This window comes from Micromys minutus, assembly GCF_963924665.1.
Source record: "Micromys minutus genome assembly, chromosome: 33".
Lineage (NCBI taxonomy): Eukaryota > Metazoa > Chordata > Mammalia > Rodentia > Muridae > Micromys > Micromys minutus.
This window is the reverse complement of record NC_137968.1, coordinates 7911646-7938286: the sequence shown is the minus strand read 5'-3', so window position 1 is coordinate 7938286 and position 26641 is coordinate 7911646.

The following is a 26641-nucleotide window of genomic DNA, read 5'->3' as shown; positions in this document are numbered from 1 at the left end:
AAACACTTCCTTTCCTTCCTCTCTCTCTCTCTCTCTCTCTCTCTCTCTCTCTCTCTCTCTCTCTCTCTCTCTCTCTCTCTCTCTCCATTTCTCTTCCTCTCTCTTTCAATTTTAGGAAGTCCTTTAAGTACAGATTTGTGTTACAAAAGCAATTATACTGATTTTATAGTGTATGGTATCATATCAGCCTAACTAAGTGGGAGTCTTTGAAAGACCAGAAATCTTTGGCTTCATGACTCCTCTATAAAGTCTTTTTGGAAGATGTGATTCCTTTCTATATGGTCACAGCCTACATAACTGATTATAAGCATGTCTCATATGCCTGCCTTTCACAGTAACTGAATGAATATGACTTTTAAGTGAATAATATTCCTAAAACTTAAAAGGTGATGTTCAATTAGAGACACCACTCATCCCTCATAACTGAGTCAATATCCAAACACCTCCTAGACCATTTTGACACTTAGTTCTTTTATATATTTACTCTCCTACTATGTCTTCAGTCTCATGAAACAGTCTAGTAAGCTCAGCCGTGTTTAAACATCTGGGATTCATCATGCTGGTTCTGTTAATCAAAGTTCTAGTGATCAATTCCAGATGCTGAATAAAGCTACACAAGCATTGTTCACATTTCTAACTGCAATCAGACCTGACTTCCCTTATCTAGAAAGTAGCATAATTGTGTAGGTAGGAGTTATCCCTTGCAGTATTTTTTAAATTAATTTTTCATATAGAGATAAAACTATAAGTTCTGCTAGAAATGAGTAGATATCAAAATATCAAGTAATATTATTGAAAATTGTATATTTAGGCATATTAACACAAAGATTGTTATTAGGGGAGAATATAAGTGCTATCCAAGTGTCAACTATGTGTTGGATATTATGATGAGCAATTACATACACATTATTTTATTAGGTTGATTTAATTCTCACAATTATCTGTGAACTATAATTTGTCTCCATCATATACAGGCCCATCAAAGTTAATTGCATCTAGTTTTTTGGATACCAAAATCACTACTCTTTCTATGGACTGTTTTTTTTTTCCTACAGTTTTAGGCAATGGGGTCCAGAGGATAAATTTGAAAAAGGGAAATTAATGGTGCATAGCCTGCTTGGAAACAATTTCTCTAAGGAAGTTTATAAATGTAAAATATAGTCTCATTTTCATATACAGCTTAGTGTTTTGCTCATATTTTATTAAAATAGCTTAATTATTTGATAACATTAAATTTTCTTGGATCCCTCAGAAGTCTAGCATCTGAGGGAAAGAAATTAAAGCAATCGAGTTGCAGTGCTGGAAGCTCTATAATAAGTACTCTGCATTCCAGACATGGTGCAGAGCTTTAAGGAGGCTGGTGCTGTACACAGAAGCATGACTGACCTCGTTAGGAGTGCGACAGGACACAGTGTCAAATGGTTCATCCCTCACAATGTAATCTGATACTCTATAACTTCACCAAGTATTTTGAAAATGGGACGGAAAGGGGTTGTAGGAAACTTCCAAAGGTGAAGAAAAACAAAGACCTTTAGGAGCAAAGGGAAGAAGTGGGCAAACCAAGAGAAAGAAGGATATGGGCTTAACCCTGAGTGATGCCAGCAAACCAAAAGGAATGTCAAGTTCCCTGTTCTAACAACAGTCTTGAGTTCAAGACCGTTCTTTAAGGTCAGAATCCCCCAAGTGAAGGTAGGAGTCTACCCAGGAACAAATGTATTTATAGATTTCTGTCTTTGCAGGAAACCACATGTAGTGGTGAGACCCAGAACCTCAGGCCTTCAAGATTAACAGAGGTCAGATATAATTAAAATAAAACAAACTCACAATATTGTTAAGTCACACAACAATGAATTAATGGATTGTCATGAAAGATCACAAACCAACCTCTCAAATTGAAGATGCAGTTATTGTCTGGAAGAGAAGAGGACCACATTCTGAAATATTTAAGGAAAGTTAAACTTCCAGTGATAAACAATAAAGGTCCTATACTTTAAAAAAATGGGAAGCCTCTGATGTTTAAAAGATCAAATACTGGAAGTTTAAAATTAGGTCCAGGGAAATGCAATACATATTGGCTACAGTGAAGATTACATTTGACACAACCAGAGAAACAGAAACTAGACAGTAAGATCTAAAGACTTCAGGACACTTGGATATAAGGAAAAAATAGCTTAAGAGAGAAATCACAGGCTATAGAAGAAAGAAATTATAAACTAAAACTTATATCTAATAATAATTCTTACAAACAGCACCAAGGCAATGAGAAGGAAATACTGGAAGTTTGAAAATTAAACTGAGAATTGTGCTAGTACGTTCCTATGGGGAGAATTTAGGGGCAGAGAATACATAGTCTACAGTGAGCAGATTGGGGAAAACCTGAAGGTCTTCATCCTTAGCTTGACTGGATGAGGAAAGGCCTTGGACATTCATAACATACATCTCTGGATGTGTCTGTAATGGGACTCCCAGACACTATCATATAAAGAAGGCTCTAACATGGTGAATGTTTTCGTCCTTGGTGGAGTCATACTGTGATGTCATTTTAGGGAGAGAGTGAAATGTAGGTGAGGCCTGACCAGAGGAAGTGGTCATTGAGACTCTTGCCCCAGCCACTTCCTGCATCTTCTTGTTTCTCTTTCCTGTCTCACCAAGAAATCCTTATGTTATTTTTGTTGGGTATTTTTATTAATTAGTTAGTATAATTATTTACATCCCAAATGCTGCTCCCAGTCCCGCCCTCACAGAGTCTCTCTTCCCACAACCTCCTCCTCTTGTCCTCTGAGAGGGAACCTGCTCCCTTGCATATATCCCCATTTTGGTACATCAAGTCTCAGCCTGATCAGGGCATTCTCTCCAGCTATGCTAAAGAAACCTAGTGTGTACACATACACACACACACACACACACACACACACACACACACACACACATTAGAAAGTCAAAGATAAAATATCTAAAACATCACAACAAGAAAACCAGAACACCTTTAAGGGAGCTAATTTAGTCTGAAAGCACATTCTCAAATGCATCACTGGAAGTCCTACGAAACTGAAATTTATGTTTTGGGGGACTGGGTGGTTTTTAGTGAGTAAGGATGCTTGCTCTGCAAACGTGAAGACATAAATTTAAATTTCTAGCACATAAAAGCTAGGCACGGTCAGCTGCGTTGGTGAGGAAGAAAACAGTGGACTCTAGAAGTTTATTGGCCATCCATCCCATGCAAAATGATGAGCTTTTGGTTTAACAAGAACCCCAGGTACACAGAAAGAGAGAGGGGCAGAGAAAGTTGCATAATGTTATCTGGTAACCTCCACAGGCATATAAACTGTGCAGCTTCCCAAACCCAGGTGCACAAGGCACAAAAAGAATTGTTTAAAATTTTATTTTTCAAGGAGTTTATCAAATAGCGTACTACCAAAGTTTACCACATATAAACCTTAATCATACACTCTAAAAGGAAAGAGGTTGTTGCTAGAACGTTCTGAAATACAATCAGAGTTGTTGGTTAGGTGATTAACTAAATGTGCACATTACACAAAAGTGATAAAACTAATAATAAATTAAACTTCTACATTTAAAATTTGAGACTTACAGTAAAGACACAGTGTTTGCTGCCTGCATGATGATCTTCAAATGCAAGTAAAACTAACCCAAAAGTTCTGTTCTTCAGAAACATCGGACACATATATGTTCTTCCATTATTAGTAGCAACATAGATAATGACATTAAAAAAAACAGATACAGAATATTAGTGTCATCACCCAAGGCTGTACAATGTTCTCTAAGGAAGAGTCGGAGGCAGGTTACTTGCAGCTCTGTATTCTTTAGAAAACTTGTTGGGAGACTAGCTGTCTCTAGATTTTTTAATTGGCTGGTGAGATTTCATAACTTTTAAGATTAGAATGACAAAGAGGGAGAATTCCAACAAAAGAGTAAAAGTCAACCAAGAAAACAACTCCAAGCAGAACATGACTCTCAAGAAACATCTGTAACCATAGCAAAAATGCAAATGGGTCTGGAAGTGAGGAATACAAATTATTATCCCTTTACATTAAGCCATGTTGGTTAAAATAAAAGGTTGATCAAATTTAAGCGTGCGTTCAATAATAATTTTTATAAACAAAAATCTTTAAACCTATTAAAATACAAAAGTTTGAGTAAAGCTATGGACAACCAAATATTTTCTGAGGAGGGATATTAACGGACAAGTTTCGGATTGTGAATTACTTAAGGCTGAGGAGAGAAGCAGGCCAGAAGCTTGTTGTTTAAAATAGCTGCATCTGTGTGGCTCCAGCCCTCTGGTTGGAGCAGGGCTCAGTGGGGACAGGTCCTCTCTACACTCGCAATTCATCACTGGCAACACTCAAAGTTAGCAGGAGGCCAAGAGCCTTCCAAAAGCTCAGTGACTCATACATCTGGCTGATTGAAGTGTGACCTTGGTTAGGGCCCACTGTCAGCTAGAACACTTGCTGTGACGTCTTCATGTGGCTTAGACTCTTTCACAACATGATGGCATCTCGAGAAAGACAGCCAAACAAAAACCACTTGGCATCTTAGTACTTAGCCACTCAGCCACAGGTTCCATTACAGAGCAGTATTGAAGCTGCTATGACCATTTTCGGAAAGTACAGTTTGCTGCAAATTTCAATAATTTACAAAATCCATATTATACTAGGAAAGAATAGATCTCTTTCTGTTGTTTTTTTAGTTTAATTTGACCTCCAAAACACACACATATGCACAAATGCATGTACTAACTAGAAGTATAGGTCAATTGCAATTTTAAGCATCAGTTTAAAATCCCAAAGAAAATACTACTAGTCCAGTTGCAACCCCACTGTGAAATTTAAATCAGTGCATCATAGAGGATTTATGGTCCGAGGATCATTGCAGAACCACTCACAAGGGCCCAGATGTAGAATCAAACTACTAGGTGTTTAGGAGAAGAAAATGTAGCATTGCTGTACAGTGAAATACTGTTCCTTCTTTAAGAAGGTACTTATGTCACTTGGGACAAGTTAGTTGAGAGTAGGGAACATTATGTTTGTATATAGTAAGCCAAGCACAGAACACAAATGCCGGATAATGTGACTTTGCTATAGAGACTACAAATTATGAGTTCGTGTCATCAGAACTATGCATCTTAGGGACAAGGGACTGGAAATGGGGAGAGTGGGACAATGCTGCTCGGAGAATGTAGCTCTGGGGAAGTCAAAATCACAAGAGACCTACGTCCCAATTCAGTCACTAGAGTTAGTAACAGGGAGGAGTCCATGAAATTTGTGTTTTCTCTACTCGAAAAAACAAAGTAGTGATACGCATGAGAGGTGTCGTACAATTTGAAGAGCTCAGTTTAGCCAGCTCACAAGGTATATCTGGTCCAGGCATTATGTTCCGTGTGTGTGTGTGTGTGTGTGTGTGTGTGTGTGTGTGTGTGTGTGTGTGTTGGTATCATAGCAACACAAACTAGAGTTACCTGGAAAAGGAGGAAATTCAGTTGAAAAATCACCTTTTGGAAGTTGGCCTGTAGCCAAGCCGGATGATTGATTGATGTGGGTGGCCCAGTATACTGTGGTTGTGGTCATGCACAGGTGGCCATGGGGTGTATAAGAGAGGATGCTGAGTAAGTCATGGGAAGCTAGCAGGTGAGGGGTACTCAGACATGGGTATTGTATCAGATGCTGTCCCCAGGTTCCTGCCCTGAGAACTGCTACCTTGTAAAGTAAAACAAAATAAACCCTCTCTTTCCCAAGTTGCCCTGGGGCATGGTATTTTTTTTCACAGCAATAGAAACCCTAAGACAATGTGAAAAAAATTTCCTATTTGTCAGTTTAAGTTTCTTAAAACATTTAATATTCTGATTCAAATGCAAGAGCAAATTAATCTAAAGAAGGGGACATTAACATTAAAACTTATAAATGTAAATCACAGTATTCAAGGTTACATGAGAAAATGTATATGATCAGATTATTAAAGTCAGGAAAATGGTTGACATAATAGAAAATTCTTTCAAACAGAACTGAACAGCATTCTACGTAAAAGAGGGATAGAAGTCAAGGTCTTCCTGGTCGATAAAGGTTATGTACAAGGACAGGTAGGAAGCAGTATTGTACCAGTGGTGGGAAAACAATGGTATTAATTTCCAGGTCGTGATTAAAGATGAGGGCCATGAATTAATGTTTGATTGCAAATTATATTCCAGGCCCTGGCCAGTGTCAACGAGAAGAATTATGAATATGGAAAGAAATTAAATTGTCACTATTAAAAGATATGATTATTCACAACGTGTGCAGATAACTAGAGGTGAGTGCTTGGTTTGGCTAAATCACAATATTCAAAAATTAATGTGTTAATCACAGCCAGGAACTTAGAAAACAATTTGAAATCATGTTTGACAGCAAACATTACTAGAGGGAGATGCCTATGTTTTTTTTTAACTTTGTATTAGTTCTTTGTGAATTGAACATTCTGTACACCAATCTCACTCATCTCCCTGGGTTTTTATATCCATCCTCTGCCCTTGCAACCTTCCCCCAAAAGAAAAAAAAATATGTCTCTTTGGGAGCTTTAGTGTGTCGTGACACTGTTTCTTCTTTCCTTCTTCTGCCAAAACAGCTTTACTTGCAAACTTTCCTTGCAGTGAGCCATTGGTCTGGACGAAGAGCTATTTCTAATGAAGATATGTAAGAAACACCAGAGGAAAGACGGAAATCAGTGGTAGTTGTTTCTGAAAGTTGTAAATGTGGAATAAACATAGTCTAGTCATGATGAACAGAAATCAATGTAAAATGCCATTGTAAATAAATTTAGTTTATTTCAATATCATGATCTCAGTGTCACCATAAAATGTCTTCCCAAAGGTTTCAATTCAAGCTGACAACTGAAGTTAACCACCTCACCCTCCTTCTTCCTAACCAGCAGTCACCATGAGTGAAGAGTTCATTCCCACCCATTCCCCCTGCCTTTCTCTCTCTCTCTCTTACTGCCACAACCATAATTAGTTCTTGGCTATGAAACTAATTTGGAGGTCACTGTTACTGCTGCCCTAAGGGTTTGTCAAGTGTATAGGAACATCAGATGCGAAAGGGTATGTGATAAATTGGACAGTAAGGACATTTGTCCTCATTTATTGGTAGGAGCATGGTTTAAGCAAGGAATATCTCATGCAGGCTTATGTGTTTGAAAACTTCTTCCTTAGCTGCTACTTTAGATCATGGAACACGGGACCTAAAACCTAGAAAATGATCACCAGAGTGGCCTTGAAGGCTCTACTCCTTGCTAATTCTGCTTTATTGTTCTGTGCTTCATGTCTCAGGGTAAGTAAATAAGCAACTGTGTCATCTTCCCACCCCACAGTGACAAGGCTGTTTCTATCATGTTTTTCCTGCCACTGTGGAGAGCATTTTTGGCACCTCTGGTCAGTCAGTGGTGGAGAAATATTAATTTTTCAGGACACCTTGAAGCTGGTCCTAGGCAGGAAACTGGCTTCTGGGCTGTGTCCTGTAAGGGCTAGAATTAAGCAGATTTGCATCTGAAGTTCAGAGCAAAACGCTTAGGACTGAAGCCCAAGAAGGTACGTTTACATTTGAAATGTAGCTTCAGACAGGGCAGACTCAGCAAATTAGGCAGTGGCCACTTCTTTGATCACCATTTGTCCCTAATCTTTACACCTGGTCTCTAAAAGGATAGTCACAGGATCTTCGATTGTTAACTTGCTTCTTCCCCATCTCAGAACTGATGTTATCTTTCTGTGTGTAATTAAAGTGGTATATAGAAGACTAATAAACAAAGGCCTCAAGTCAGCCTGGCGGTTTCAACCTCAGAGCTGGCGGAAGTCAGGTTGTAACCTTTAACTAACTTGTCTCTTTCCTTTCAATCCTCCCTCCCGTTCTGGGGGAACCCGAGTTTTTTGCCTGAGCTGATAAAAGTTTAACTTTTTTAAGAAAATGAAACTTTAAGATAATATATTCATTGTATATTTATATATTTAATATATTTATAGTGCATATAACTAATTATATATTGTATATTTGTATTTGCTATATATTTATGTATAATTATTAAATAAATGATGGATTTTTATAACACAAAGCCAGTCAGCCTAAAGCCAAAAATAAGCCTCTGGACAAGGGCAAATTAATGAAATAAATTAAAATATAAAAGAAAAACAGAATATTTAAATTCTTAGCCTCTGAAACAAGCTTGGTAAAACAAGAGAAATTTTAAGTTTGATAATATTCTACACAACTACACTTGAGAAATCTCCTTCTGTGATCAAAAAGGTAGTTGCAGAAAGAAAAGAATAAACAAAAAGACGAATCTTGATTCTATAATTGACTGGAAAAAGAGAGTAAAAGACAAGATAGCATTCTTTTAGCCTAAAAGCTCTAGGGAGACCTTGATCATCTTAATTCTAAAAAAGTAAATGAAGCAGATAATTGAAGAACTGAGAAATGTTCAAACACTAACAGTTGAGTTTTTATTACTAATTTTTTGAGTTTTTCATTTGGTTTTATTTCACTTGATTATGACTCCTGCAATATTTGAATCGGAAAGAATTCTTGCCCCATAGAATAAATGAGCAAACCATTATTCCGATCTATCCATCTTTCTCGTGGTGTCAAACCCATTAGACAGTCCTAGAAATAGCCATGCCACTTGATTCATGTTCTCAAATAACTTTCAGTGTCCACTGAGCAAGCCAAAGGACATTCTGCCATTGTGACTAGAGCCCCACATTACTTTCTTTTGTCAAAATAAATAGTTTTAATCACAAGTGACGTCTAGCATTCTGGAGATCATAAGACCGAGACACAATAAAGCACTTTTTCAAAACACGAAGATGATTTAGCCTAAAGAGAATGTGCCTTCATAATCCTACCTTAATCTGGTTTTTCTCGTTATAACTGAATTCCAAAGACTAGATATTTGTTTAGTAAAATGAAAGAATTCAAATATATTTTAAAGTCTACAGGTATTGGGGCTAGGAACATGGCTCAACGGGTAAACATGCGTGTTGTTCCACTCAATCTTGGGGAACAAACACTACAAATACACCTAATGTAATCAAGTGCTGTGGAAGTAGGGAGAGAGGTTGTATGTTCACAGGAGCTTTCTCTGGCTGGCAGCCTTGTACTCAAGGGACTAGGAGGAATATTGGTGAAGGATATTGACACCAATGTCTGCTTCTCACTTCCATGCATGCATAAGGGTGCTCCCATACATATATTCCTAGGTACATAAGCCACACAGGATATTCACACCTTGTACACAAAAAAACACAAAGAAAGATTACAATGGTTGCAACGTAACTATCATCAAATTACAAAGATGAACAAAACCAATCCTCTTGCTGCAGTTTGTATCGGGAGCTAAATAGATGGGTTTAGCTAGGATGTATGGTCTGTCAGTGTACTCCTGATGCCTGTAGGGGATCTTGTTCTTAACATGCATTCAAAGGTGTCTTAAGGAATCCATATGCTGTCAAGAACTCTCTGATGAGTTTGTATTAAGAATGCAGATGTGTAAAATGATGAATGTGTGCATTGTAATGTTCAAGAAAGATTTCCAAATACAGCCATAGTATTTTAGTGCATGAATGTTTGTGGGGGTAAAAGTATGTATTCTATAACCCTCTCCCACTACAAAAAAAAATTTCTGGAAAAGACAAGAAAAGGTTTTCCTATTATGGTTTTGGTTTTCTTTCTGTTTAAGCTTCAGGGGTTAGAAGCCCTAGATTAAAATCTGTTGAGTGTGTCTGTTAGTGAGGACCCCACAGAGAACAGAGCACCTAGGCCATCAGCTGGTGAAAGGAGTATGATAACTTAGGTAGGTCCTCCCTCCTTATGTAGCCACTCGTGCAATTGTAGCAATCCTACCTTCATGTCCTCATGTGAGCCTAATTCCTTCTCAAAGGACTTGTTCCTAACTACCATTGATACATGACACTGAGGAATACATGGAGTGAGTTTTGGATGCACAACCAACTTGCACTATTTTTCCTTCCACCATGTGGGTTCCAGAAAGCAAAATCAGGCAATGAGGCTTGGTGACAAGCATCTTTATCCACTGAGTTACGTCACCACTCCTAAATGTATATGGTTGTGTGTGAGAGAGGGTGTGTGTGTGTGTGTGTGTGTGTGTGTGTGTGTGTGAGTGTATGTGTGCTTGAAGTGGCCTACTTATGAGTAAAGCAAATTCTGTGTTAATGTATTTCTTTTTCCATGGAGGTAGGACTAAGTAATATCTACTGGCATCCTAGTTGTTTCCTTGAAGTAATCTTCCCTCCTTAGACCTGTGCTTTTTCCCAGCTTCTGCATACATTCTCCTCCTAGTCATTAAATCAATCTATCCTTCAAAGTACTTAATAAATGTGTTAGTATATGATGTGTTTTTTCACTAGTCCCAAGGTTACCTGGCAGACATCGTTCTGGGCTCTTCTTCTCCCACACAAATCAGAACCTTCCATTATAATGAACTAAACAGTGTGTTTACATCTGTGGGTCTGGATTTTAAAAATATTCAATGTAAAACAAAAGGGTCACAGATTCTTTCCTAAAAGGGAAACACAAATCAGTTCCTGCCTTTTATCTAGGCAGAAAGCCAACCCTAAAATAAGAGAATGCATATGTATGTATTTCAGAGAAAGTTGTCTACATAAGTAAGGATTTTCCCTCAAATAATCAAGTTAATGTTTTGATGGCTTTTGGTGGATGGTGGAAATGTAATGGTCAGACTAAAAACTTTAAAAATATTTTCAAATACCTTGAGGTAATTTGGGTGAATAAAGAAAAAGCAAAAAAAAAAAAGTCTAACATTCAACAGAACTGATTAATGCAAAGAGGGCAGCCATGGTATTTAAAGGTTCACTTGTTTCCCTCCAGTGAAGTACAGCTGAAATTTGTTCCCAGATATTTCTAACTATGTCCGAAAAGATCAAAGATCTCTAAGTAAGTGAAACGCAAGCTATAAACCTGCCCACCTCATGCCTCGGATCCTTATGTGATAGCAGATGCTGAGTGTGCTGCAATACATCCTACACAGGAAAGAATCCTCACACAAAAGACAAGTGTGATGCTGAGAAACAATTCTAGAAAATGTTCAAATAAGGTTGATATGAGAATGAACAGTCCTCTAAACAGATAGATGCCAATTTTATGGGTCCCATGACATGAGCCACAAAGTAGCTCCATAATCAGGAGTCGCATTGACCCTTTCCTACTGCCATCTCATTGCTGCAATCTTTCTTCCTCATTTTAAGCTTGGAGTCGCTGTATGTAAGCAAATATTTGAAGCCCGTAGTTCCTTTTCTCTAAACTACCTTGTTCTCAGATATTGACCTATTCTATCCTAAAAAGAAAGACAAAGAAAGGCTATACCTATTTTTGAAGTTGTTTTTTGACTTTTTCCTCAACCTGCCTGGAATATTTAAAGTTAAGTGAAATCGTATTTACAATTTGCATTTGCATTTTCTCTAGGTCACTGACAAATTATACTTAAATAACATGAAAAATAGATTTCAAATATGGTCTAAGTGCTTACGTTTTATTACATATCATACTCTTATATTTATGCATTCTTAAGTTGATAAATTATGAAAAAAGTACAATATATTAAATGCAAAATTTGAATAAAATTTTATTTTACCTTAGTTTAAAGTATCTTAGCATGTACCTTAGACCTTTGGTTTTATTTTGGGGGTAAGATGCATGTACATGTGAGTAAGCACATGTGCCTCTGTGTGTATGTCAGTGTCAGAAGATGAAGGGTAGGAGTTAGTTTCTTCCTTCAGCCACATGGTTTCCATCAATCAAACTCATGTTATCAGGCTCCCTGACTAGCACCTTTATCCAGAGATCTGTTACCAGTCCCAAATATAAATGCTTTATTAAAGTATTGGTTTGAAGTGTCCAACTTTCATTTATTAGCAAAAACCAATGCTACGTTAATGTAGTTCATTATTTTGGTATTAAAATAATTTTTTTCTTCCATGCTGGTGGGACAGACTATATCTACTTATTTTTTGGTTGTTTGCTCGTAGCCGTTGTGGGACATAGGCTGAGAAAGGTACCCTGGTTCTCGGTAGAGATAAGTGAAGTCCTAGAAACAGTAGTGAGATGGTAGGAAGCTTCCTAGTCTCTGGAGAATCAGGAATCTTCGCATCACCATAAGCATCACACTGCCCCCTTGGGGTGTCAGCCATGCCCCAAGTCCCTCCTTCAAAGGTGAGGTAGGCTCAGCCATGCCCTAAGTCCCTCCTCCGCAGGTAGACAAGACCTGTGGTCACGTAAGCTTTAGGCAGAAGCAGGACTGCCCAAAAATATATAGACAAAGTCTTCCAAGTCCTCAAGCCAAGCCAATAGGAAATACCGGTTTTCAGACTCCAAACCATTTCAAAAGCTGTGTATATATGGGGAGTTTGCTCGAGAGTAAGCACGTGTAAGAATCTTTCCACTCTCAGAGAGCCTTTGCTTTAAGAGCTGTTAACACTGCTGATTGGGAAGAGATTTCCTTTCCCAAAGCTTTTTGCACTTTACACTGGAGTCTGTTGCTGGCTCCGTTCAGCCTGGCCCAGCGCCCTGTGGTAAAGGAAACGTGGGCAAGCTGGACCCAGCAGTGGAGGCAGCAGAAGTCACTCACATCTTTGACCAGAGATCTGTGTGGTACTTTTGGTCCAAGGTTTCACAGCCATGCTTAAAAGATTAATATTCTGTAGAAAAATAATAAGGTAAAAATTTCTTGATTTTTTTAAGCCCATGTATCCAAATTCTAGAGTCACTGTTCTAGATAATAATAATCATTTTTATAGTAAATGTATATTTGTATTTGTCTTAATCAATTATTTGTTTTACGCAACCCAGTGCTAACGAGCCCACGATTCCTAAAGAAGATCATGCCCCATGCAAAGCTCATTGCTTTCTCAGGATAATCATGCCACATGGACCAAATTCAGGCTTTTCTCAACCTTCTAAAGAGCTTTATGTTTAGATAACACACTGGAAATCACTTGCAAATTCTATCCCTTGCCATCCATTTACTTCAGGACATATCAAACAATCCATATCTCAATGAAGGCTCTCCCAGCCCACCTAAGATTCATCCTAAGCAATCACATCCAGCAGCCACCTTTTATACAGCTTCAAATTTCTTCCAACGCTCTGACCCTTCCCTGACACGGGATCCATATATTGGAGCAACACTTTCTGATTCTGCAGAGTTGAGAGTGATATCATTTTCCTATTTAGGGGCCTGTTTTTACATGGTTCAACTTCAGTATGAGTTGGATTTCTTGGCAGGTTTTTATAGTATTGATATAAGAAGTTATAGTCAAACCAAATCTAAATATTTAAACAAATTCTTATTTTAACCCATATCCCCCCTACTGTGTAAACACACAGCCAGAAAGACTTCCATTTAACTCAAGATTAAGGATTTCAAAATTCCTCTTTCTTAAGTTTTATCTTACTATAGTCAGTACATTGTTCCACCATGCTGAGATTTTTTTAAGTATTTTGTTATAAAATATTTCAAACATATGGAAAAATTAGGGACTAATGCAATGAAAACCCAGGTTCCAGATTTAATAAATATTAACACTATATTATATTTTCTTTAATTTTAACTTTTTTAGAAAAGCAAGCATTAAACATACTTGCAGTATATCTACAGGTCAAATCCCAACCTTCCCCCTCTTTCCCTAGTGTATCCTCTATATCCAAATGTAAACATCTCATTTCACATATGCAGCTATCAATAGATCATATAAAGCATAAACCATAAAAATATCAGCATATCTGAGTCATTTGGTGACTTATTACTCTTTATATAGTGACTTAGCTTTGTTTTCTACCTCTTAACCTTGTTGAAACATGAAGCAATAATTTCATCTTCACCGTATGTGTCTTCTCCAGTTCTAGCAGCCCAGTGAGCATCTTTACACATACCAACTAAAGCTCATGGGTAACACTGGCTTTAGGGCAGAGAGCAAGAAGTAAACCTTCTGGGTTATAATTACAGACTGTTTGGGAACTTATCACTACATAATTTTAAAACAATCATGATAACTTATGTTTCCACCAAGGATGTATATGAGTTGGCTATGCCTTGCATCCTTAGTGACAATGGATGGCACAGACTAAAGTGTAAAGTTCCTCCAAACACTAGGCTGATATCTTATTCCACAACACTTGACAGTGTGAGTATATTTGGAAATTTAGTCAGAGCATGTAGAATTAAGATAAGTTGCATTGAAGAGGGTTGGCTTTCAGGCCAATGGACTGTGTTCTCAGTAAAAGGAAAGCATAGAAATGAATTTATAGAAAAATAAAACCATGTGAAAAAGAGAGCAGATATGACAATTGTGCAGCAGAATTCAGGGACATCTGTTGATGGCAGCAAATCCCCTACAGCGAGGACAGAGGTGTGAGAAGATTCCCAGACAACCCCCAAGATGAATGCCTTGATCTTAAAATTTTGGGTTATAAAACTAAAACAAATTTCCTTTTTGGAAGGTATCCAAATTATTTTCTCTTCACTAGAACCATCCTAAAAATACCCAAATGTCTGATGTTATCCAGCTTTTTAAAACTACTGTCAAACAAAGTTATTAAACAGAATCATTTTTATTTGCTTCCATAGATGATACTGAGTGTGTATGTTACTCGTTTTTCTTCAGAAAGCCACCTTTCTATATCCTTTGTCTACTGATTTAGCTCCACTTATATGATGATGGCTTTTATATAAATAATTATTTAAAATTATTTAAAATTAAGAACTTTTCTCTGAACAATGGATTTCAAGTATTATGTTTTAAAATGTTTCTTACCTTGTAATAAATATCTTCTATGTCTATGATTTTAAAGTTTTAATTGTGAAATTTTGCTCTGTAGCTCAATTTGATTTCACTATTCCTAATAAATGATAAGAGAATTTAATGTTTTTATACTTTAGAATAATCAGTTGCCTAGAGGCAGTCATGATTCTCAATTCTCTGTTCATTAATATAAATTGTTTCTATATTGTAGGTTATGATTCTTGGCTTACAAATAAAATTATGTGTTTATCAGTATATGCTAAAATGCCTTAACTAGTTTAGCTACATATAATCCTCCCCATAGGTTTTCATGGATCTACTTTAAGCTGAGTACCATTGTCTTCTCAATTTCCAATTTCACTTTCTTGTCATTAGAGAACATAATTATTAGACAGTCTAAGTATACTGAAGCTGGTCTATGAGAAGATTCTCTGAGGCTAAGAATAAAATGGTAGAGTCTGTTTCAAAGTGATGGGTTAATTAACTGTGAAACATTCATTAAATATCTGAACCATTTGCAGTAATTACTACATAAAGATAAATGATTACAGGTTAGAAGAAAAAGCAGAACTCTACCATGAACCTTTGAGAAAACTGAGGTCATCTACTTTCTTGGCCAGTATAAAAAACAATTTAGACAAGTTTCCCTTATTACTTGGGTATGGTTTCACAAAATCATGGTACAGCTTAACAGTGGTTCTCTGAATTTAGAATGGCAAAACCTCTAACAAAAAATAGGGGTGGTTACTATGAGAGGCAGAAACTGGGCATGGAAGAGAACCTACTTTACTCTTCAGTTGTGATACCATTATAACCCAAATACAAGTTGAGGAGAAAAGGGTTTGTAGTGGTCAGAGGTTCAGGTTCATCATTCAGGAAAGCCATGACAGGAAGTCAAGTTGGAATCTGGGAGCAGGAACTGGAACAGATTTCTCTCCAAGATCTGCTCAGCTTTCATTCATCTAAGATACTGGACCACCTGCTCATCAAAAGCTGCACCTTCCTGCCTTCATTGTATATCAAGAAAATGCTATAAACACATGTCTACAGGTTAGTTTGATGAAGAAAACTTCTCAGTTGAAGCTAACAGAATACTAAGACAAATACAGCTTAAATTAGAGGGCTAAAGCCAAATGTTTTTAGCTGAGAACCTTTGAAGAACTTTTCAAACTATGCTCTGGAACAAGCTTACAAGTGATTGAAAAGAAATCAGCACCCATCCTTTATAAAGTCTTCCAACACTTGACGAAGAGTACTTAAAACTCATTCTAAGATGTTCTTATGTTGACCTGAAAGCCATCTCAGGAAAACTACCATCCATCAAATATCTACTATAAATACAGGCATTAAAGTCTTCAACAAATAAAACAATTCCAGCAACATATAAAATGTATTATATACCATCTACTAATTATTTTAAGAATTCAAGATTGATTCAACATATGAAATGTTATCAGAGTAATTTACCATATTAATAACTTAATGGACAAAAACAATCTTAATAGACTAAGGAAATTTTGGGGGGAAAATGTGTGCTTTATTGCAAAAACAATAAATTAGGAGTAGACAGAGTTTCCCCAGTTAGATAAAGGGTTTCTATGAAAACCTCACTAATAACATCATTACAAACTGCTGAATGAATGAAAAAATTCTCCAAAGATGAGGAGCAAAACCAGCATGTTGCATTTCACTTTTTCAGCTTAGCATTGTGCTGAGGTTGTACTAGCACAACAATACACAAGAGAAAGTAAAAGACATTCACATCTGACTGGTATAACATTCTTCATACTAAAGCCAGAATACCCCCAGCAACGCTATTGCTTAGCGTAGTGTTAGAACTGGCCAGTACTCAATAAAATGATTATGTAAGATATAAACAATATTGTAGATAAATAAGCAATAATAATGAATGAGAAATTTTAACAAGACTTTGTAAACTGAAGTTTTTAGATTCCTGCCTACCCCAAAATATGTATACCTAAGTTTGCCTGAGGAATCAAGGCTTCAGTGATTGTAAAGAGTTGGAAAGCTAATCCATAATCAACATATTGGGTTGTGTTTAACCCCTGTTTGATTTAAGAGTGTCATGTAACATTTTTTGAGATATATTAACTGACTATTAAATTCCATTCACCGAAAAGCTGAGAATGTTCTCTTTTATCAACTATGACCTACAGCAGTGTTTCCTACTTGATTGTATCTGATCTTCTCACTAAAGTTTCTTTATTAAATATCTTTTATTGTGTAACTATAAAATCTTCACAAAATGGTTATCTTGATAGAACATGCTATTTGCAATAGCCAGATCTGTGTCTATTGGCCATATTTACTTACTTTGACTCCAGAATAAACCATCGATCATTCCCTTTCAGGTGATATCTGTGTTTCTACATTATTAGTTATCATAGTGAAAATTAATTTACAAATATAGAAGCATTACCTGTACCATAAAAATGAGAAAAAAATATAACAAAACATATCTTTCTAGGTCCGATTTCCCCCATGTCATACAGTATTTTTTCCTTTTCATCCATTTTCTCTCATCCTGAGTGTTTCTCACTTGTGTAATATTGACAAGGGAAACTAACTAGGACAGCCACCAAGGCAATACCACCCACAAGTCCCCTTCTTGAACATCAGTTTTCGCCCTGCAAAAGAATTGGGCAACTGTAAGAATGAATATCAAGAGATAAAATGTTCTGCAACATGTGCCTGTAGTCCTAGTATTTGGAGATGGAGGCAGGAGGGTCATAAATTTAAGATTATCCTGCTATATAGTGATTTCAAGACCAGCCTGGTCTAGAAGTGAGAAATGGAGAGAAAGGCAGTGATGAGGGAGAGAGAAAGAGAGAGAGAGAGAGAGAGAGAGAGAGAGAGAGAGAGAAGAGAGACAGAGAGACAGAGGTGAGGAGACAAAGATTGAGAGCCAGAATATGAATGGAAAGTAAGAGTAGGGGATAAGTAGTACAATCATCACTGATTATACCAACCAAGAGATAGCTATAATAACCAAGAGCCAGAAATGTGCTTAAACAACAGAAATGTCCAGTCTCAATACTGGAAGCTGCAAGTTTACAACCAAAGCATCAGTGGGCAATGGTGCCTTCAAAGCAAAAAGGAAGAAGACTCTGGTCCAGACCTTTCTTCCAGCTTCTGTTGGCTCCTCAACTAGTGCCCATGTAGCTCCAATCTCTACTCAGTGTTTTGCCTTCTTGTGTCTCTGATTCCCAGTTTCTACTTTCCATAATAAGTCATATTGGATTAGATCTACACTACTGACCTCATTATAATGTGATTATCCTTGTTAAGATTCTACCTCCATGGTTGCATGCTGAGTTACCAGAAATTAAGACTCCAATATTCCATCCCACAGACTAGGGAAAGCTTTGATCTACAGGCCAGGTGGTAAGTATTGCCTAATTGTACCCGATTACATCCTAAATTAAGTAGTATGAGTTCAAGGGCAAAATACTAAATGAAAGGACCAAAAGCAAATGTGTTTATCAATAGCAAAAACATTAGTGTAAGTAACAGGGTCAGAATAATTTAAACTATAATGGTTTACATGTGTTTTGTTATTTCTTTTGGAAATTAGAAATTTGTAGTTCAGGTCATGGAAGATCTACACCAAAACACAGATTTTAGCAAAAGCTATACTGGCACTATCCAGAAAAGCAGAACCAAAAGCCAAAAAGGAAAAAAGAAAAAAGAAAAAAAAAAGAAAAAGAAAAAGGCCATAGCAAAGAAAACTGCTGGAGGATACACAGAAATTCTGCATGCTCTAACAATGAACAGCAGATGGTACTAAGCTCAAAGAACATCAGCAAATAGGATAGCCAATGGTTTCAATCAGTTGGAAAACTGGAATGCTGACTCCAAATCCTATGTAAACCAGTTTCTACAGGGAAACTTTTTTTTTCCTTTTTAAATGAAAAACATATTTGCATCTCTATGGTGCATTTCCTCCAACATGTTTAATGTGATTCCATGGGTGAGTTTTTTCAGTCTTGCCAGTGTTTCTGAGCAGATCCTTTTCAAGATGGTGTCCCGGACTAGTTCTCAAAAAATGTCTAGTGCAGAAGACCTTTTTCAGATGAACTGAAGCTTCCAGAGCTGAGAGCTAGCTTTCCAGAGTAGGGAAGCACCATTAGCATGATACTTACATATAAAAAAATGAATACAATGTACAACTAAAGTGCAAAGTGCAAAAACACAAGCAAAGTGAAAATCTACAGACTCACAAGTATGTTGGTATCTATGTGTTCTTCAGAAAGCCTTGGCACTAATCTGTGATGAGTGATAGATTACACAAAAAAATCCTATCCGTATAAATAATTATGTTAACCCTACAAAACTTATCTCTAACATGGGTTAGCTCTGAAACAAGGAACACAAAAGGAAAATTGCTTTTGTCAACATTGTTCTCTGTAACCAACCCCTCAAGTCATCCACAGCATGCAATGTGTATTTTCATGTGCACTCTTCCAACAAGGACCAAACTGCTATTTTGCTTTTGTTCTTTTGCCATTTGGATGGATGACAACAAATTAATTAGCTAAGATATAAGGTCCATAGTCTAGCAGACAGGGAGCAAGTAGATTGCATGGTTCAGTAGAGTTCCAGGGACGGGCCTGACTTGGGTGGGGATTGAATAAAGAAAAGACAAACACACAGACACGGAGAAAGCTGAGGTGAGATAAGTCTTATCTCTCAAATAAAGAGACAATAGCACTCTTGATTTTAGGGTGTTTATTATATCCAACTGAATAGGAAAGACAGGTTATTACATATAGACAAAGAAGAAATCAGGATTGTGGTGTACAGATGGATCAAGAGGACGAGTTTAGCTAATCTCAGTAGGAGAAGACTATACGGATATAATCCTTGGGCCATAAATATGGGGAATGGGCTGATAGGATGACCATGTTCTACACATTTTATCCATAACAACATTTAGAACCCGTATAAACAACTTCGCATTTTCATGGGGTCTTTGGCAGGGCTGTGTCCCATGTTAACAACTCTTCACTCAATTAATTACTCACATACCCATGACTTCCATCACTAAATGGTTTTCCAACCATTCAACAGATGTAGAGGAAGCCGGATAAATAAAACAATTTTAGTGCTTTCTTCTTAAAGCAGTCAGCATGATTAGAATTCACTTTATTCTTAGATAAATCAATCCAAAATCCTTAAACTATGAACTAACATGCCCCTCTCCCCTTAATTGTCTTTTTATGGATAAGTGCTTTGTTATGAATATGGTCCCTTGTTATAGATAAGTCTTCATTTTTTTTATTTATAATCTTAGATGCCCTTGTGTTTCAGACAAAGATGTTAATCATTGAAACGTTACCTTGGAAGATCCTTCTCTGTCTCTTTCGATTAATTTTGGTTCTAAATGTGTTTTGTTAAATACTTGCATGGCTACATAAGTTTGCTTCTTAGTATTTTCATTTGCCTGAAAATTGTTTTTCCAAGCTTTTACTCTGAGGTAAGGTCAATTTTTGATGCTGAGGTGTATTTGTTGTATGCAGCAGAAGGGTGGATCCAGTTTTGTACTAATTTTGATAGTTTGTCTTTTTACTGGGAAATTGGATGCGCTAAGATAGAAAGAAATCTGTCCAGTAATAAGCCCAACTTGGGATGGATCCCATGGATGGGCACAAATCTCTGACACTATTACTGATGTTATGTGCTTGCAGACAGGACAAGACTCCTCTGAGAGGCTTTGCCAGCAGTTAACTGGAACAGATGTAAATACTCACAGCCAAGCATCAGATGAAGGTTGGGGCTCCTCTGGAAGACTTAAGGGAAGCATTGAAGGAACTGATGGGGATGGCAAACACACAGGAAGATCAACAGTGTCAACTAACTTGGACCCCTGACAGCTCCCAGAGACTGGGCCACCAACCAAAGAGCATTCTCAGACTGCTCCGAGGCCTCCACCACATATGTAGCACAGGACTGCCTTCTCTGTCCTCAATGAGAAAGGATTCAACAAACCTTGTAGAGACTTAATGACCCTGGGTAGGGTATACCCAAAGGGGCCACCCTCTCAGAGGCAAAAGTGTGGGAGAGGAGGTAAAAACACTGGGATGGGGAACTGAGGAGAGGCAATATTTCAGATATAAAGAAATAAAATAATTAATTAATAAAAGAGATTGAGAAATATCAATGACCAATAATGATTGTTAATTTTTGTTATTTTGTTATTGTGATCGTGGTTGTGGTGGTGGTGGTGATGAAGGTGGTGATGGGGTGTGTGTGTGTGTGTGTTTGTATGTGTGTGTGTGTGTGTGTGTATTTTCCCTTCTGTTTAGCTTTTACAAGATTATTTATTCTCTGTGTTTTTCTAAGTACACATAACTTCATTAGGTTGTAGTTTTCCTTCTAATGTTTTCTGTAGGGATGAGTTTATAGATTTCCTTTCTCTTTTGGGGCCCACAGATCATGTAAGGCATTTGCTGATTTACAGTAGAGTTACACAGACTCTGCCACTAACCACTTACAAGGTCTGGAGTCAACAGACTTCTCTGATTGTTAGCCTGAACTCAGAACTAGTGTCTTATCTATATGTTTTAGATATAATATATAATTTGTAAACCAAACATCTAAAAAATAAGTAGATATATATAAAATGGCACGATTTCAGTAGACAAAGAAATTAAATCAAAGAGAAATTAAGGCCAAAATTACACTGATCTGAAATTATGGTCTAAGACTTTAACTCAAGCTTTTATTACTTTAGAAACAAAGTTTTTCACTCCTTCATATTCATAATCTAAAAAATCACAGAGACAACATAACTTCCAGCAGAGCTATAACAGTGAATTTAGAATTAAATGTCTGCATCTAACAGCTAAGACCAGCCTCTCTTCTTCTGTTTCCTGCCAGGTATTTCTGAAGATTTGTCACCTAAATTACCAGACTTTGAAAATTCCCCCAGGCAATTTCAGCAGACCATGGCCACAAAGTATATGAAAAAACTAAACTCACCACATGAAGCATAAAAATGAGCCCAGGTAAAATGTATTGCCAAAAAATGCAATACATATTTATAGTTATAAGTATATACATATAGAAACATGAATATACAAAGATACATATATGCACATATACATATATATGTTTGAGAGAGAAAAATATTGTTTGGGCAAATTTTGTAAATCACTGTTGCATCCTTTCAAAAAGGATTACATATAAATTATTTAATATATTATTTTAAATATTTTCCTTCCTTAATAAAATAAAAGCAATCACAAAAGAAACTGGTACAGATCATCATATGTTGTAAGAATTGGTCTCAATAATATTAGCCACAGTAAAAATAAAATTACTGCATGCCAAAATCAATTTAGAGAGAAACAACAAAATCTCTGAATTAAGGGGAATAAGAAGAAAACTTAATTGTGCTCTTTTCTTGTCATTCTAACTAGGTTAGTTTTGCATGCAATCTTTGAGGATGTACACAGCATTTTCCTGGGATGAGGATAATTTCCGGACTTGGCATTCATCATCATGGGCAGAGAAGCCATGGCACATATATAGCAAAAATAATTAAGGAAATAAAAATACTGAGTTTCTAGGTGATGCTGACTTTGATGTAATTAATTCAATATTTGGTAATAGGCTTTTAAGTTCATTCTTACTCAAGATATTAATATGACAGCCATAAAAAGAAATAACAAAAAAAATTTATAAACCTGACCACAAAATAGCATATCTTTCTTTAAATTCTCTGCATTTAAAAACATGGCAAGAACAGCGAATTCCTTTGTGATCCTCTTTGAAGTAACCTCAATTTCATCTAAGCATTACCAAATAAAGCAAACCAAATTCAAATGAAAAAAAATAACAAGCAAAAATTTCACAATAAAAACTACTAGACAAAATGCTGATCAAAATTTGCTTTCTGTTTTTGTTGTTGTTTTTCGTCCTTAGTTCTCCTGTGTCATGAATAGAATCTGGAGTTTCAGGTAAGGTAGGCAACATTCTTCTTCTATAGCTTTATTTGTCATGTTCTCAACTTTCGAAAATCTCCAGTGGGAAATATCCGTGATTATCATGAAGATGGAATTGCACTGGCTACATCCTTTCAGTGGGCACTGAGTCGACAAGTATTTGTTCTCTATTCAATAAATATCCATTTGAATGCTCAACACTAATCCTCAGGCACTTTTCTAGGTTATGAGAATCAAAAATGAGCAAATTCACTTTTACCCTTAAAGAAATTACATTCTAGTGAGGGGAGGAAGGATAATACATACATAAGTGTAGTTTTAAACGGTGACTATTGGGAAAGGTGATAAATGTCTTGAAGAAAAATGAAGCATAGGAGGAAGAAAGAGACGGACTAGTGGGAACCATTGTAATTTATGGAAGGTGGTCAGGGAGGTTTTGGCAGCAGCAAGATAATAGATGGGAAAAGCTTAAAAAGATGACGAAATGAGTCCTGTGTAGCTCTGAGAAAGGGAGTCCAGACATTTCTCACGTGCCCTTTGTCACTGGCTCAAAGGGGAAACATCAAAAGAGGCTTTAGCAATAATGATGACTTTCCATTTGCAGTAGAGAGCAGAAGGTCACTGGCCACCATTTGTCATAAATGAATGTCTCATCAGACATTAACTACCCACAATCCGCTTTACCTTTATTCAGACCAATCTGGTCTCAACATCTAATGTGTTTTTTTTTTTTTATCTCTATGAAAACTCAGTACAACATTCAAAACAGCCTCAGACAACTCTGCTGTATTTATTGTAGCTAAATTATAGAGTCTTGTATTTAAATCTCAGACAAAATCTGTAGGGCATGTGTGATGGTGCTTGGCATTTAACACTTTCTGGTTGAAAAATAATTACAAGAAATGTTAAAGGAGAAGCTATGTTATATCAAGTGTTCATCTGTAATGAGGTCGTGGTCAATTACTACCACTTAATAATAGACACACCATAAAAATGTGTATGTGTGTGTGTGTATGTGTGTCTGTGTGTGTGTCTGTGTATGTGTGTCTGTGTGTGTGTGTGTGTGTGTGTGTGTGTCTGTGTGTCTGTGTATGTGTGTGTAGGAGTTGCATGGAGACAGAAAGACAGGGAATAAGACAAGTTTGTATTTTGTGATATAAATTCTCATGTAGCCACCGTTGGCTGTAACTTAGTAAATAGTTGAGTATGACCTTGAATTCTTGTATTTATTATTATTTTGTATGTGTAGGGGTTTGATGAAATACATGTCTTTGTACAGAGTGTGCATGCAGAAGCCAGAAGAAGGCATAATATCCTCTGGAACAAGAGGTATCAGCAACTGTAAGCCAACATTTATGTGCTAGGAATCAACCCCAAATCGCCTAGAAAATCAGATAGTGCTCTTAATTGTTAAGACATCTCTCCTGTCTCTCAACAATGACTTGTTGATTCTGATACTTCTACAAACAAATGTTATAAATATAAAATGTTTGCCATGGAGATCAGCTTAAATGTTTTAAAGAAATTTTTAAAAATCCCACAATAAAATTGGGAGGTGGCATTTTCTCAACACTGAATGATGTCAAATTTCAATTATAGTTGAAACATCATATACTAGTAGTAGAAACCCAAGTCTATCACTGATGTTTCCACTTGAAAAACCTGAGCATTGCCTTAGAAGCAGGTATCATGGTTAAAGTTCTTCATCTTCCCAACAGCCATTACTTTACTCTTCCCCAAGTGAACCATACAAATGCCATTTTGAGTTTGGCAAGATAAATTGTGATGAGATATGAACAAAACAGGGAGAATTTCAAATGGATCCCAGAACTTTCTTCAAAAGGAAAAAATTGGAAAAGGTCATTTTTCCCCATATCCCAGATGCAGACTTTAGAAGATTACAATATTCATGTCTAATAAGATATAACATAAGACAAATGCACACACACACACACACACACACACACAGGTCATTAGATAAATCTTCGATATTCAATGTCCAAATACCTCACCACCCATGGAGAGAACTGGATCATTAGGGATGATAAAACACATCGTGGACAATGCTTCTGAATGAGCAACTGGATTGCAAACATGTCTTGAGTATATAATACAGCTGCATAGATGCTGAGATGGCTCACACTGTCGTAGGAAGCATCTATCTCTAATGTCTATTCCCTTAGCACATTGAATAGACAAAGCCGATAGGAAAATTACTAGCTCATAAAAATAGAAGTCCCCTGAAAGACACAACAGTCTGCTTCTCCTTAAAGCAATTCATTTGATTCAGACAGTCTCAGCAAGCAAACTATGATGGTTTGTATATGCTTGGTCCAGGAAATGACATTATTAGGAGGTACGGCCTTGTGGGTGTGGGCTTAAGACCCTCCATCATCCTAGGTACCTAGAAGTCAGTACCTACTAACAACTTTCATATAAAGTTGTAGAACATGCAGCTCCTCATACACCATGCCTACCTAGATGCTGCCATGTTCTTGCCTTGATGATAAAGGACTGAAGCCTATAAACCAGCCCCAATTAAATGTTGTTTTTATGCGAGTTGCTTTGGTCATGGTGTCTGTTCACAGCAGTAAAACCCTATGTAAAACACAACCATACCATACATTCAACTATCCTGGTTGTTTTTCTCTAAGCTATTCATAGGGGAAGTTATAAAAAGCAAGTTAGAATTGCTTACACATAACTGAATATGCAAGGAAAAAAAGCATGTACAACTTATAATCATTCGCAGGGTCAGTTCTATATCTAAAAGTCAAGTGTTCCTTAAGCTAGGTGGTTTGTCAGACAATTCATCCTTGTACTGAAGCAAAGAAAGCTACAGGGACTGCCATTTTATGACAACAAGGTAACAACAAAATGAAGTTAAAATTTCTCAAGTGGTTTGTAATTCTTTCAGTTGTTGCAGCTCATGCCAGCAGATGCCACATATAGGTGTGCCCCTAATAATCTAACTCTCTATCTGACCATGCTACTATGGCATTAACAAGAGGTCATGAGAAAAACAACTTACATTCTAGCCCATTAGAGAAGAATATATGAAGAAGAATATATGAGAACTGGAGTTTGTCATCTCTAAGTTTGATGGTTGCAACATTCTGCTGCTTAGAACCACCTTAGAGGTATCCACTGAGAAATCAGCACTCTACATTAATTTTGCAGTCAAACCTAACTTGGAGCTGTAATCTAGGTATGTAGATGTGTTACTTACAATGTCTATTCCTGAAAATGCATGCTTCTCAGAATGTGGGTCTTACTATTTGATTTGTTATACAGTCTCATTTTATCATATTCTCAAGCATGCTCTACTTAATGGATGCATGTAGAATCATCTTTGAATGTATTTGTTTCAAAATGGAAATATAGAACTTGGGACGCAACATTTTCCTTCAGTGATAAAAGTTTCTCCCATGGGCTCTAATAAGAAATATACAAAAACCAAGACAATCCTTTTGTTAAACTCTCCACAGATCCATGAGCAATGCTATCCTTTCTGTGAGTGTTCTGTTCTCTGCTTTTAGTGGGTTTAGAAGGACCAGATAGCCTCTAACAGTGCTTGGCATCAATCTTGGCCCTACATGCTAGTCTTAGATGATTCAGATGTACTTTGCTAGTCTTCAGTTTGTGCAGGCAGGTCACATAATCCCATTTGTCCCTTAAAGTAGTGCCAAAATATTTGAAACAAGGAAGTCATAAATTTGAGTTAAAAAAAAAATCAATGGCCTAAACTTGAAGGAAGTAGCAAGAAATGTGAGCATTTTTTTACACCCCAAGCACTATCCCCCCTGCCACACCTTCCAGTCCCTACTCCCCCATGTGTTTGTTCTATGCAAGATTTACTCCT